At 41.0% G+C, this 15,674-nt stretch overlaps 1 protein-coding gene across 2 annotated transcripts in view; it reads left to right on the forward strand.

Annotated features, from left to right (window-relative positions):
* The window catches only part of LOC149148291 (biotin synthase, mitochondrial-like), a 328,434-nt gene that overhangs the window by 8,860 nt on the left and 303,900 nt on the right, over positions 1–15,674 (forward strand). The window lies entirely within an intron of this gene.

Genomic DNA, 15,674 nt, shown 5'->3' on the forward strand with positions numbered 1-15,674 from the left:
CTCCTCGATTGCAGCTCCCTTACATGCTTTAACAGGATTGAATAAGGTGTTTCAGTGGGGAGGCAAACATCAGAAAGCCTTCAACATCTTGAAAGAGAAAATTAGTACAACACTTGTACTAGCATTGTCAGATCTACAAAAACCATTTGAGATCCAAACTGATGCTAGTGACTATGCCATGGTAGCAGTGTTGACACAGCACGATAAACCCATATGCTATCATTCTGAGACTTTTAATCTTGCGATAGTTAACTATCCTACATATGATAAGGAATTGTATGCATTAGTTCAGAGTGTCAAAAAGTGGAAACATTATTTAATGGGAAAAGAGACAGTAATACATACTGTTAGCCACTTCAATATCTACACTCCCAAACTAAGTTGCAGCAATCAAGACATTACAGATGGATGGGGTTTCTACAACAGTTTCATTTAGTCATCAGAACGTATCTATGACGTAACTGAAGAAATGAGCCGACGAAGTACGCTGGCGCCGTTTAGAGGAGGACAAGTGACCACTCCTTGAGCGTTCATGATGACGCCGAACCAGGAAGTCCAAGTGTAGCTGCAGAAGGTGAAGAGACAGAGGCGGAAGAGGAACCGAACAAGCATAGGGATCGAATGGCTAAAGCCATGAACAGAGACAGTCGAAAAAAGAGGAGAATAGAGTGGAGAAGAAGAGAGACAAAGAAAGGAACCAGAATCCCGAGAGGAGGACGGAACACAGAAAACAGTAAAGCAGAGCAGAGGAGACAAAGGGCCGAGCTGATCAGCAACAACATCGAGCGCCAGAGAGCTTGAAGATTCAAGCCATCCCATAGAGGAATCTGTCTGGGCTGAGCACCACATTTGGCTCTTTCCACTGTAGACCAGAAGGTCACAGAGCTGGTAGGAAGAAGAAGAGTCTGTGCACTCCTGTGGCTTGGGGAATCCAGGACCACCTTGCCAAGCAAAACCTACTTCAGGTGAACTCACATTGAGTCCCTATATTGTAAATTCTCTGCCCAAAGGCACAATAAACCAAGGCCACCACTGAAAGCTGGATTGGAGATGTAGCCCTGGAGAATAGGGTGAACTCCTTATTAAAAATTGCTTGTGCTTTTGTGTTGCTTACTGTATTTCTCTACTCTTTCCATTTTATTGTCTATGTATTGGCAATCTGATCGATCCGTTGCTTCAGTAACATAGAACACACACCAGCACATGAGTTTGTAATACTTTTGTTCATTAAATCTTTAACCGATGTCACTCATAGGGTGAATATCAGATCACTTAACATCTGTAAAACAATGAGCTGCGATGCCTAGTGCTTATACAACTGCCTTCGTGAAGGAGGATCGAGCTTGTGGGAAGCCTTAAGTGCCTGAGACCTGACCCTGCAGCTAGAATGGATTCCTCATTTCTTGAGCTTGTACAAGTTCCTACGGCCTATGGCCTTGCATCCAGTCTGCAGTCAGACCGACTAGCTTGCGGCCTTGCATCTAGTATGCAGCCAGACTTTGTCCTGTAGCTATGGCTAGGAAGAACCCTTAGGCGACCTCGCTTTTCTTGAGACAATGCTTGTTTACCAGTGTAGTGACCGCAGAAAGCTTCCTGCAGGATAGAACTGAGTTAAGAGAGTGTGCTGTGCTAGGACGAGAAGAAAATCGTCAATCCTCAAAACCAAACCAGGACTTCTCCAATGCTATACGCCAGAACAACGAAAATAGGTGTCTAGGTAGTGTGGGATTAGCTCCACTGAAACTAGACAAAAGGATTATATAGGGTGGGATTACCTCTACCAAAGCTAATTAAGAAGAAGGGGTCTTAGCTCAAGAAAACAAAGATATCAAATCCAAATCGATTATCCTAAAATGATTCCAACTCCCCTTTATTTATAGATTTTCTCATGGGGTTCACTCTCATGTGAGGGGTTGCAAGTGCAACCCCCAATTAGGGATTTTTGCCCTAGTCGACCCAAAATTTGCCCAATGTTGTCTCAAACATTGGATAATTGGGTTTTCCCCCTCTATCAAGACTATATAGCCTATGAGGTTGGATAGGCTACTTCGTCCTTTCGTGTGCAATTAATCCACAGGGGACATTACAGTCCCCCATTCCCGACATTGCTTGTCCTCAAGTAATGGAATGTCTGGGTGCTACATAATTTCCCCTTCAACCTCCAAGAATAAAAAACTTCCTCCCATCCCCACAACTGTCATTTCAACATTCCGTTTTTCTTCCTGCAGCAAAATAACCGTAATGGTGGCGGGTGACATCATTATGAAATAGTTGTTGATTCCTCTTACTAGATCACAAGGAAAAAAATTACAATTGTGCATTATTGCTGAAGTAATCTCCATTTCAGACGAAATTCCTCCTCTTGGCATGGCAACAACCTTTAATGGCTTGAGTGATAAGCTGTAGGGGGCCAATCCTCTTTTTGGTGGTAATAAGCTCACACTAGTTCCCATTAGCTGGCTATGCTTTCCTGCAATTTTCACATCTTTTGGAGATTCCCGATTGCCCCTTTTTAAAGTGCTGCAGGGTTGGGTATTAAATAATTTTATCCTCGTGCAAGTGAAGGACCCTTTACCATGGGAAGGATCAATGATAAGGTGGCTCCTTGTGACTTGGAAATCACTTGACTATGGTATGAAAGATTTGGCAGCGTGCAATACAGTCATGACATCCTTCCAACTTTGAAACACTTCCAGCCCTTCCCTCTTTATAACCTTAATATATTTTGTGGCACAAAGGACTGTAACAACGTTGCAGATACTAAGTGCAACAAAAGTTTCATAATAAAATTTGGTACTTGGCTCAATTGCATGAGGTACCCTGTGATTTAGTAGTTTTTTCTACCGAACTCTTCCCCTGCTTTCAATGATGCGTCTGTGTTAATTTTAGGTATGTTCTATGCTTAGAGCAATTTATTTCAATTTTCATAGTTAGCTCAATATCTTTTCTAGATTAGCAATCACATTAACATAATAGTAAATTGCAGATAGAACATAAAAATGAATCGCAGAAGACAAGCCAAGACAAGAGGACACAAGATGTGGCGCTAGCTAGGGACAAATCCCAATGTGGGGAAACCCTTGATCAATTCTTTGTATATGTTCTTCAATAGTTCGGCAGAGAGAGAGATAGTACATATACAACAAAAGTCAATACTTTTACTTATAAATAAGAGCAGAGATCATCTCTAAGAAGATGATACATGAGGTAGCCGAACTCAGTTGAAGACATGCTGCTTCAACTGATTCTCCAAGGTGACTCCATCACCATGCTGTGCCTATCATTCTGCTACACCTCATCATCATGCTGCACCTTACTGTGCTGCACCATGCTGCACCCATCATCACTATGCTGCATCTCATCATGCTTCAATGATCATGATTGTACTCATCATTGTGCTCAATGTATCATCGCGCTGCACCATTGTCATTAAGCTGCTCTTCATCACAAGCTCCCATCACCGGGCTGCACTCATCATTATGCTGCACTACACTGCTGTCTCTAACACCATGTTGCATCTAGATATGTAGCTGCATCCATGGGCTGTATCTAAACATGTTGCATCAACCATGTAGTATCCAACCATTATGCTGCATCTCCTAGAATGTTGTCCACCTCCTGCATAAGAAGGGACACTACTTCTGTCATGCTGCCACACTGCCTTAGCTGCTGGCTATGGCCTATGGCCTAGCCCAGCAGCAAGATAAGCTATGATCCCACAGTCCTAGGATACACACAAGGCTGTCATCAACATGTGGCCCACTGAAATACAATGCTGATCTGTGTGCTATTGGAGCTTCTTCTCATCAAGGTATGGAGGTTTCTCATTGTTGTAGTAGTTCCTTTAGCCAACGTAGTATAGCCCTTCTAAACTGCTGATAAGAACCTCTTGTGACAACGTATAGGATCTCCTCATAAAACATCTGAAGAGACCTCTCCCTTCAACGTGGCTGGTCTTTAGGACTGCAGCCAAGATGTGCACCTAAAACGCATTCTTAGGACTGTTAACAATGTCTCTTTCTTACAGTGGATAGGTGGTGTAGAAGATTGCAGCTAGGGCTTCATTTGAGGCTTCTCTGGACAGCGTATGGAGGCCTCCTTGCTGCGTTGAGGAGCCTTCTTTAAGGACAGAGACAGAGTCTCTATCTACGGTGACAAGACCTGCGGCTAGGGCAGGATAGGACTGCGCATTAGGGCAGCGTGTATAGGCCTCCTTCACCGTGCTAGATCTCCAGCTTGAACTACGGCTAAGTCTCCTTGATTGAATGGCGGTTAGATCACCTTCTTTAGGACTACGGCTAGGGCAGTATTAGATCTCTTCTTGATTGCAGCCAGACTGTGGCTAGGGCTCCTTATTTAGTCTCCTTTCATTCTGCGTCTAGGGCTTCCTCCTCTTAGACTTCTCTTCCACTAAAACCCAAAACAAGTGGAGAGAAATCAAGAGCGAAGTGTGTCTAAATGACTTGCAAAGCACTTGTGTTTATACTAAAATGTGGAGCACAAGTGGGGGTAGTTTGGCTGCTGGCCGACCTTGACGAATTGTCCCATAACACAAATAAATTCATATCTCCATGAATATTTATTGGAATCGGATGATCTTTAGATCAATTCTACAGCTCTCGATGAGAGGAGTCCAAGAAGAATATCAGCTGCCATAAATAAGATGATCCACATGGAGTTTGGCCCTAGTTGCCAATTTAATAGTCTTGCAGGTGACATGTCTTGCTTTCCCTTCTTTTATAAGTTTGCCATGAACTTTAGGGAAATTTGCTGCTACAATCTGATTTCCTTTAGGGCCTTTACCACCAGTCTTTAATATGCTTTTGCCAACTGTCTATTCCATATTCGTGCAATCCTTGATTTGAGGGTGAGACTCCATTGCAACTTTAGTTGTTCTGTTGGGTGTGGTCCTAAGGAGCTTTTCCCTGCGTGTAGATTCAGGGACGAAATATAACTGATCCTCACAGAAGATGAGCTCATCTTCTTCATTGTTCCTATTGTCATGGATGAATCCATCCAACCCACAAGCAAACTTATTTTTGGAGTACTCTACTAAGAGGTGAGCTCTCCAATTTCTCAAGAATGTGCATACGTCATGTTCAACATTCTCTTTGCATTCTGGTTTATAAGTTTGTAAGACGCTACTTGATGTCTTGGGATTTACGCTTGTACAATTTGTCATGCAAGTTACCTCGTCTTGCATAGGTATGACTTCCATTTGTTTAACTATTACAGCTCGAGGGCCACCATTGGTGCTGTCGTTCAAGTTTTCATCTGATGTTACAGTGCCCATAACCTGATTTCCATTAATATTAATTGGGTTTGAATTATCTTCTAGAATTTGTTCCAGTTTCTTATCAGCAATATCGCCATCCTAAAAACTATTTTGAGTTATATCACTCTCCCTGCCAACTACCAAAATTGTTTGTGGTCCAACCTTTGAAGTCATTCCATCTAACCATATCACTTCAATATCCCCATCTTGGAGATTGATAATATTCCTAATCGAGGGTAAATCTGATTCTTTAATATGTGTACCCACTGTAGCCTTACACCCTCTTGAAGACCCTTATTGGAAAATTAGCTCTGCACTTTTGGTCTCATTTACCCATTTTGGCTTCAGTTCCAATTTCTTTGTCATTACGAGTCTGCTATTCCAAGGCCACACCAACTTTCTGTCTTTTCCTCAAAGATCCTTGTTTTGAAGATAGCTCTGCTCTAATACAATACTCATGCTTTGGCTTTGTTACCACAAAATCTAGCAGGTCTTGGAGAGGGAAACCCTACAAGACAAGAGCTTGACAAAGTGCTAACAAAGGGGTAGAGGCCCAATGTCACCTCAGCCAGTACCCCTTGCTCTTTATGGATTTTCACTTATTGGAGGAGTCCCGGTAGGAGGGAGATCACTTAAAATAGATATGCTAGGTATAAGGCACAAAGTGATCAAGCTAGTGCTCATTCAAGAGAGAGGCTCAATAATGGTTCAAGGCTTCAAGGAAGAAAAACACTCTCTAAAAAAGGCCTAGAAATCAAGGTTCAAGACCTCAGGTTTTGAGGTTTTTTAATGGTGATAGGTATTCACAAGGTCAAGAACAAAGAGAAAAGGTTTCTTGCAAAGATAATCAACTATTCCAAGGCTCATGAAACCCTCAAGAAAGTCCTCAAGTTGAGGGAGAAGAAACTAGGGTTTTCCTCTTAGGGCAACACCTAGGGCAAGAGATTTTATGGATGAAATTTGAGTGGATGCCCACCAAAATGATAGGTCATGTAGCGAAGACTTGTCACTTGATATTTAGGCTCTCAAACCACCAAAAAGTCTCTTCCCTAAAATTTTGCTCCAAGCCCTAGTTTTTCTCTCTAGCCTTAAAAGGATTGAATTTAAGGGCATAAATTTATGGAGAAACTTTTGAGATGATCACCAAAGACTTGGACTAGTGCCTTGTATTTTAGGCATATGAAGTCAAGGATGTGATAGATAAGCCAATTTTTTTTCCAAGGAGGTCGAAATTTGATGCCCTAGGTATCAAAAATCTATAACATTTACTCACTCAATGATAAATGGACTTTCATGGAGAGTTATACGAATTCCTCCACTAGGAACATTCATTACATGTTATACAATGAATAACATATGCAATTCTTAACTAGATAAGCTTTAAAATTTATTTTCAACAAATTAGGGTTTACAAGATAACATGTAGTATATTCATCCATTCACCAAAGAAATAGCTCCAAAGACAATCCAAAATAGCTTTCACATATCAAAATGCATTCCAAGGATCTCCAATAGCCAAGAAGGAACAAGTGCGAATTCTCTTATGAGGTCTGAATTCTCCAAGTGATGATGATGAGCGAATGAAAAGGTCTCCTTCCAATTTATACATGTCTAATGATGTCTAATTTTGCCTAAAAGCCCCTCAAGTTGTAAAATAATGGGCAAAACTAGGTGAGGTTACAAGCCAACCTCATAGCTAATGTAAAACATAAGAAATAACCCTAAAAGGAGGTTGAAACGCTGACATCATGCACGTGTAGGCCCTTATAGGGCATGTGTGGGGCTCCTCTAGTGCCAAATTGAGTGTAGGGGGATCCTAAAATCTGGATCTAGGAGTTGGCCCCTAATTCTCCATGCAAATCATCCTGTGGACCCCAATTTTGTGTTTGGGGCACAAAATGGGTCTCATGGGTCTCTTTATGATAGAATAGGCTAGTTCTGCTCCAACGTTGAGGGCTCAAAAGATGGTGCTAGCCCTCCCATGTCTCAAGGGGTCAGACAAACCTCATTTGGGCCTCATATTGGTTGCCAAAACCCATATATATTGCTAAGTCAAATGGTGGTGTGCTAGTCCAAGTACATTATCTCATGAATAATGTGGGGCAAAGCGCAGACTACTGGGGTGCTATAGGTGCCCATGGAGTGGAGTGATGCTCTACAAGTGATAGGAGTCCCATGGTTCTCAACGCTTCTCCTGTAGGGTGTCATAATGCTCCTGTGGTGGACCTGGGCCCCAATTAAGTTGCCCAACCCATAATGAAAACCACTTGCCAATCACACACAATGTCCACTGTTGCATCTTCCCCATTGGGTACAATTAATCATTAGTGCATCTAAGTGAACCTGGCTTGTTAATCAAGGGAAAATGGAGACTTCATACGAGACTTCTCGTCCAAATTTGTGGCTTTGATCACGTAATAATGTTACCCCCCTATAGGAGTGGCTAATAAATGAGCCTATTAGATGTTCTTAGCTCCTAAGGGGAAAGACATGTCCCTAGTACATCCTTCAATCAATAGGTGTCATGTGAATAATGATGGAACAAAACGGGGATACAACGGCGTCAGAGTCAAATGCCATGGTCACAGGGTAAGCAATGATGAGGAAGTCCACATGTTGGGTGTACAGATGTGAGGAGGGAGCAATTGTGGATGCATGAGTTACCCCGATCTTTCTTTTTCTACCCGTCTTTATTTTCCTTTTGCTTTTTCTGATTTTTATTCTTTGTATTACTGCTCAAAGCTCTAGGAAATGAGAGCATGCTGTGAATGATGTATAACAGTTATTACCCCCTTAAAGTTGGGGTAGTTCATCACCCATTAAGGGTTGGGATGTGCATGGGTTCCTTTTATGATGTGATGTGGCAATCATTGGCCCTAGGAACCAGGATGATGACTATAATGATAAGGGGCAGAGCTCATGCTTGGCTTTTGCCCATGTGTTATTATAATTTATTAGTGTCTCAACCATCTTTTGCATTTTATGATTTTTTGTTTCTTTTGTTTCTTGCTTGTGGCCATGATATGCTTCTAACTTTCTTTTAGCTGCATTAGCCTTCGGGGCAACGTTTACAGGCCCAACCTAGATATGTGGACAAGGGAAGGGGGTATGCTAGACCTAGTGGACCCAATGGTCATTTGGACCCAGAGAAGGGAAATATTGAATAGGGCTCATAACGTGCAGAGAGATGTGATAAATATAGAATGGGAAAAACGAGACCATGCTACGAAAATCAAGGTTTTCCAAGTAGTGCCCTCCCTAAAGCCATAGGCTAATAGGGGATATCCCATGGGACTAGGATTGAAGATTAACCCCCCATTTAAGGCGAGGGAACAAAACCACGATCGAAGGCCTTCCTTCTTCCGAGTCACCCAATAATCCATGCCAAATTGCCCAAATGAAAAACAAGCATAAGCACCTGATTGCATAATGAATAACATACCTTTTGGGTCAGATTCCCACCTTCTAACATGTGATCTTGACAAATGGGCGAGGAAACATACGACTAATGCAAGTGGCGGAGATAAAGTAGCACATCACATCAGCTACAAGGTGGCTGTAAGGGGTTGTTGGTTGCCGACTAGAAGAAGATGAATAGAAGAAATGCTCTCCTAAGGGTACCCACTTTTGGTGGGTAACACGCTCCATTTCACATTTTTCCGCAACATTTACTTATTTTCCGTTCTCATACAATTCTCAAGTTGTGAGATGTTTTGACACACCTTATCAACTATTGATTCAACAATACTGGAGTGGTGAGGAGCACGATTCGTGAAGTTAATAGTAGCATTAAATAGGGAATTTTCCATGCTGCCATTAGGTGGGTCCTCTTGAGCATTGATATATTTTTGGTAATCTCTGTCATTGGCTTTACATTTTCTAAGAGTATCATCACTCCTTTTATCAATAATATCTAGTTCAAACTCTTTTGATGAGACTGCCTAAGCTTGATCATTGGTCAACAAATCATCTTTCCTTATTACTTTTGTGTTCTCTGTCTCAAGGATCAATTGTAATAAACAAGTTTCCTCCTCTTGATCCTTGTTGGGGAATTTTTCCACTACCGAGAAGCCATTTTATACTATAATCTCTGTGTTAAGAGAGTTTGAATTACTTGTTATGTCCTCCTTTGGTTCATCCTTTGTTTTTGATTTGTCCTCATTGATTTCATTTCTAGATAATTTACTGCCTCCATTCTTCTCAGGATGGCTGTCGTTTTCAACCCTCCACTCTTTAAATTGTGAAAGAGCCTTTGCCTTCTACTCTTTCATTCTTTCTTCGTCTTCTTTTAGTAGTTGCTTTGTATGTCGTGCCACAATATCCCACACTTCACATGCCAGATGATTATTGTTGTGCTTAAGTGAGTGAATGTTATCCCTCATCTTAAGAGTTTTATGTAACAGCCTCGAAATTAAAACACGTAATTAATTAGATTAATCAACCGATTTATAATCAACAAGCAATTTTATCAACTAGTTAACATTAAATTACGAAAATATGAGTGAAGAGAGACAACTTACCTGTAGAACGCTAGTGAATTCTGCTACCTGCAACAAAGTCTTGGGGATGACTCTCCAACCAACCGTAGGCTCAATTGCACAAAATCTTGCTACAACTGGCCACCCCCGAGCCCTCAATCAACGTACTACTGCCAGGGTATCCTTTGTCTCCTAACACTATTCTCCCAGAGAATGGATGATGGAATCATGGAATGATGGAATGCCTCTCATCTTCCTCCCCATCTATTAAATAGAGCAAACATTGGAAGGGGAACCACATGCACACACTCCATGTGTCAACATGCAACTTTTCTGCTTTCTTGTTTTATTCTTTTGTTTTTACTTTTGATAGCTTTACTGATTTTTACTGTTTTTCTTGTTTTATTACTTTTGTTTTTACTTTTTGATAGCTTTACTGATTTTTTTACTATTTTTCTATTTATCCTTATTTATATTTATTTAGAGCATGTACTTAATTTATTAATTTATTATTTTATTTATTGTTTATTATTTATTTAATATTATTTATCATTTATTATTTATTATTAAGGGACATTACATACTTCCCCACTTTAAGGAACTTCGTCCTGAAGTTAAGGTTTTTTTTTTTTTTTTTTTTTTATTATGGGACATTACATTTATTTTGTTATTTATTACTTCATGTAATAGTCCCGACACCCTCTGCTGGACTAACTAGTATAACCAATAGGCATCGAAAATTTCACAACACCTGGGAAATCCCAAGGAATCTCTTTCCTTTTTCCCACTTTCGGAATCAGGCATAAGCCTCCTCGGTCTGTATCCTAGTCTAAGGCTGGCCCGAAGGCTCGCGCCTGACTCAGACCTCATCTGCCCCTAAGGCCCCAAGTCAGGCATCTGGTACAGTGCTCAATGTCTCTGGGCATCTCGCAAGGTCGGCCCACTCCCTCCACAACTCACTAAGGCGCACAACCCCAGGCATCGAAGTCCTTACACCCCTACCAGACTTCGACATCCCAATACAATATTAGGCACCTAGCCTTCAACATCAGGCACTTGGCCTCCTCAAGATGGTCCCATAGCTCTCAAGAGCTATCCATCAAGAGCTATACAAGACAAAGGAACCACTGGCATATGTAGTGTTGATTGAGTTTGTCCCCAGCCCATATGGTGTTACTTATTCTCCCTCATGCGTATGGGCTCGCACGAGATCATCAAATAAACCGGCCCTCTCCGCGTATTTGCGGAGTCTTGTCAATCATCACACCTCAACATGCAACCAATGCATTAGCTATACCATCATAGTATCATAGAAAATAATCCACATGCCAAGTCTTGCATGTCATCATGAGAACATTCATCATTGTTAATCGCAACATTATGAATAATAACGAACTGCATGCTCATGCATGTCATAAATTTGTATGCAACTATCACATGCTTCACCTCATGAAATACCGTCATAAGTTATAACATCAACATATTTGCATCAAAGACATATCATGGCTTAACATAATAAATGAACCACATGTCAATAAACCTCATATTATAGCATCATAATTCCTATGCCACGTTATGCATATCATATCCATCATGAGTATTCAACATTAAATGCCTATCATCACGTAGTAAATGAATATGTCAATATACCTCGACATGACATCATAATCATAAGGATCACTATAAGAACTACATGTGCATCATTATATCACGAAACCTCATGTAAACTAAACTGAAATCATAGTGTACGATTTAGATGTATCATAAAATTTAAACAATAAAACATGATTTACATGCTCCATAAAAGTATTTGTCTTAGCTAAGTAAGCACTCCTAATTAGTTCACCACACATTTTAATCAAGTAAATAAGGAAATTCATTAAGAATAACATCTGCATCTTTCCAGGTAGCTGACCCTGGGCTATATTGGTCCCACTGGACCTTGATTTGCTCAAACTCACGGTTCCTGAGTCGACGAACCTGGCGGTCTAGTATACAGAATGGTTCGACTTGAAGGACTCCCTCCTCGGAAACCTGCAATTTTTCAAATTTCAAAACATGGGATGGGTCGGGTACATATTTTCTAAGCATAGAAACATGAAACACATTATGCATCCTTCTTAGATGGAATGGCAGCTCGAGCTTATAAGCAACTGGTCCAATCCTTTCTAGGATCGTGAATGGCCCAACAAATCTAGGGGACAACTTTGTTCCCTTACCAATCCTAAAGGGACTTTTAAAGGGTTTGATTCTAATAAAAACTTGGCTTCCTTCCTCAAAGTTTCTATCAACTCTCTTTGCATCAGCATAACTTTTCTGACGATCCCTGGCTTCTTTTAGTCTCTGCTTAATTGTGGCCATTTGTTCTTCCATTTCTTGGAGCATTTCAGGTCCCAACATGACTCGATCCTCTAATCGATCCCAACTTAATGGAGTACGACATGGTCTTCCATACAAGATTTCGAAGGGAGATGCCTGAATTGAACTGTGATAACTATTGTTGTATGCAAATTCCACTAAGGGAAGGTATTTCTCCCATTGGTTTTGTTGATCCATGACATACATTCTTAGCATGTCCTCTAATACTTGGTTTACTCTTTCTGTTTGCCCATCTGTCTCTGGGTGATATGCTGTATTGAAGTTTAGTTGTGTTCCCATAGATTGTAATAGGCTTTTCCAAAATCTGGAAGTAAAACGTGCGTCTCTGTCAGATATTATCTTTCTGGGCACTCCATGAAGGCAAATTATTTCTTTTAGGAAAATTTGAGCGATAGCTGATGCTTCAAAGGTGGTCTTAACTGGAATGAAGTGAGCACTCTTAGTTAATTTATCAACAACAACCATAATGCAGTCATGTCTTTGGGATGTCATAGGTAAGCCTCCAACAAAATCCAGTGAAACAACTTCCCACTTAGTTTCTGGTATATCATGGGGTTGTAAAAGACCTGCCAGGTGACGATGTTCAGCTTTAACCTGTTGACATTCTAAACATCGGGCCATAAACTTTGTTATATCCTTTTTCATTCCTGTCCAGAAAAATAGTTGTTTTAAATCCGTGTACATTTTTTGGACTCCTGGATGTGCAGCATATGGAGCTTGGTGGGCTTCCTTCATTATTAATTTCCGAAGTTCATCATCACCTGGGACGTACATCCTACCCTTATATCGTAGCAATCCATCATTATCTAAGGTGTATCCTTCCCACCTGGTCGCCACAGGTACCTCTTCTTGTAAGGCAAATTTTATTTGTTGGTATTGCGGGTCCCCTACTAGGTGGTTTAGAATCCGGCTTCTCAGGTCTATCTTTAATGACGATATAGAATGAAGTCTAGGTCTCCTGCTTAAAGCATCTGCCGCTTTATTTTCTTTCCCCTTGCAGTAGGATATCTTGAAATCATAATCACTAAATAGTTTACTCTAGCGTCACTGTCGAGCATTAAGGTCCTTTTGGGTGAAGATATACTCAAGACTTTTATGATCTGTTATTAATTCAAATTGACGCCCCATCAGATAATGTCTCCATAGTCTCAAGGCCATTACAACAGCTGCTAACTCCAGATCATGAGTAGCATAATTGATTTCATGGGTCTCGAGTTTACGTGAAGCATAAGCGATAACCCCTTCATCTTGCATCAAGACTGCATCTAATCCTTCTCCTGATGTGTCTGTGCATACACGAAAGTCCTTGTCCATGTCGGGTACCTTTAATATTGGAGCAGTTGTTAGTCTATGTTTTAGCTCATTAAATGCTTTCTCATACTCACTTGTCCATTCAAACTTAACCCCTTTCCTTTGGAGGTGGGTGATGGGATTAGATATCTGTGAGAACCCTTCTACAAATCTTCTATAATAGCCTACCAACCCCATAAAGCTGCGTACTTCCTTGACATTCCGAGGAGTAGGCCAATCCATTATAGTTTCAATCTTACTGTAATCCACTGCAATGCTTTTCCCACTAATGGTATGGTCTAGATATTGAATTTTTTTCTCAAAGAAGGAACACTTAGTAAGTTTCCCATATAGCTTATGTTCTCGAAGGCATTGAAGTACCAATCTCAAGTGTTCTAGATGCTCCTTCTCATTGCGGGAATAAATGAGGATGTCATCCAATAACACTTGGACAAAGCGGTCTAGATATTTTCGGAAGACACTATTCATCAAGTTCATGAAGGCTGCCGGGGCATTAGTCAAACCAAATGGCATAACAATAAACTCATAGTGTCCATAACGCGTTCTGAATGTTGTCTTAGGTATGTCTTCCTCCTTGATTCTTAGTTGATGATAACCTGACCATAAGTCTATCTTGGAAAATATTGTAGCACCTTTTAGCTGGTCAAAGAGGTCATCTATTTGAGGCATGGGGTACCTATTCCGAATGGTGGCCTTGTTTAGATGTCGGTAATCAATACATAACCTAAGAGTTCCATCCTTCTTCTTTACAAAGATCAATGGTGCACCCCAAGGTGACACACTGGGTCGGATAAATCCTTGATCAAGAAGTTCTTTAAGCTGTATACTCAACTCATTAAGCTCTGGGACAATCATTCGATAAGGTGTTTTGGATATGGGTTCTATTCCTGGTTTCAAAGAAATGGAGAAATCGATTTCTCGAACTGGAGGCAAACCTAGTAGCTCTGGAGGGAATACATCTGCAAATTCGAAAAGTAGTGGGTGCAACTTATCTGAGGACTTCTCGTTGGCACAAACCATCTCTATCGCATAAATTTTGCACCCTTTCCTCATACACTTATTAACCTTCTTGGCTGATATGAGGCGCAGTGTAACATTACGTCTAATGCCTTTTATTACTATGGTTTCTCCCTGGTCATTTTTTAGGAGAATTGTCTTATTATAGCAATCCAATATAGCTTGATGAGATTCAAGCCAATCCATTCCTACAATTAAGTCATAAGTACCTAGAGTCGTGCTATACAGGTTCATCTTGGTATCACACCCCCAATGTTAACACTGCAATCTCTTACCATTGACCCTACTGATTGCTGAGAGCCTGATGCCATTTCTACCATTCTAAAGTTACTTTGCTCATGAGCTGTCAATCCACATCTAAGTATTGTTGAAGGAGAAATAAAACTATCAGTGGCACTTGGATCAATTAACACAGATAGAGGGATGTTATTGATCATACCTGCGGACTCCACCACTGTGGCTTGGTGCTCAGCCTGGCGATGGTTTGTGGCTGCATGAATTCGGTGTGGGTTTTGTGGTCTTCCTCCTTTTGCTTTGTGTCCCTGTTGTTTAATCCCGGTTTGATACCTTGGACAGTCCCTTCTATAATGTGGACCTCCACATTGCCAACATTCTACTTGTTCTCGATTCTTACGTTGTACCTGTCCTTGGCCACCAAATCCTCTACCCCCACTATTAGTGTTTCTCAAGTAGGACTGACCCCTACGTCCTCCTGGAGATAGCCAAGAAGTTGCACTAGCGATTCGAGAAACATTGTTTTGTCTTCCCTGGAATCTATATGGCTGCCCCCTTGGTCTGTTTACCCTCATTGTGGGATGTTCCTTCCCTGTATTTTCATCAACCACCATTCGCTTTTTCATATTTATTGTCTTCAGGACTTGTTTGGCTAAACTAGTGGTCGCTGCCATAGTGGTGGGTTTCCACATGGCAACTTCTGCTCGGACCAAGGGATCGAGTCCATGCAAGAATCTTTCAGCTTGACGTTGATCATTAGCCATATAGTCCACGTGATGGACCAATGCATAGAATTCAGCTTCATAGTCCTCGATAGATCTACCATTCTGTCGTACTATATGGAAAGCCCCTACTTGTTGGTGTTTGTACTCCTCTGATAGGTACCTAGTTCGGAAGGCTTCCTCAAACATTTCCCATGTGACTTGCAATGGGGTGACTTGCATCTTTGTTTCTTCATTTACCCACCATAATAGAGTGTC

Source organism: Pinus tabuliformis, chromosome 9 (assembly GCF_031772625.1).
Source record: "Pinus tabuliformis cultivar Carrire ecotype Pingquan chromosome 9, CPIR1, whole genome shotgun sequence".
NCBI lineage: Eukaryota > Viridiplantae > Streptophyta > Pinopsida > Pinales > Pinaceae > Pinus > Pinus tabuliformis.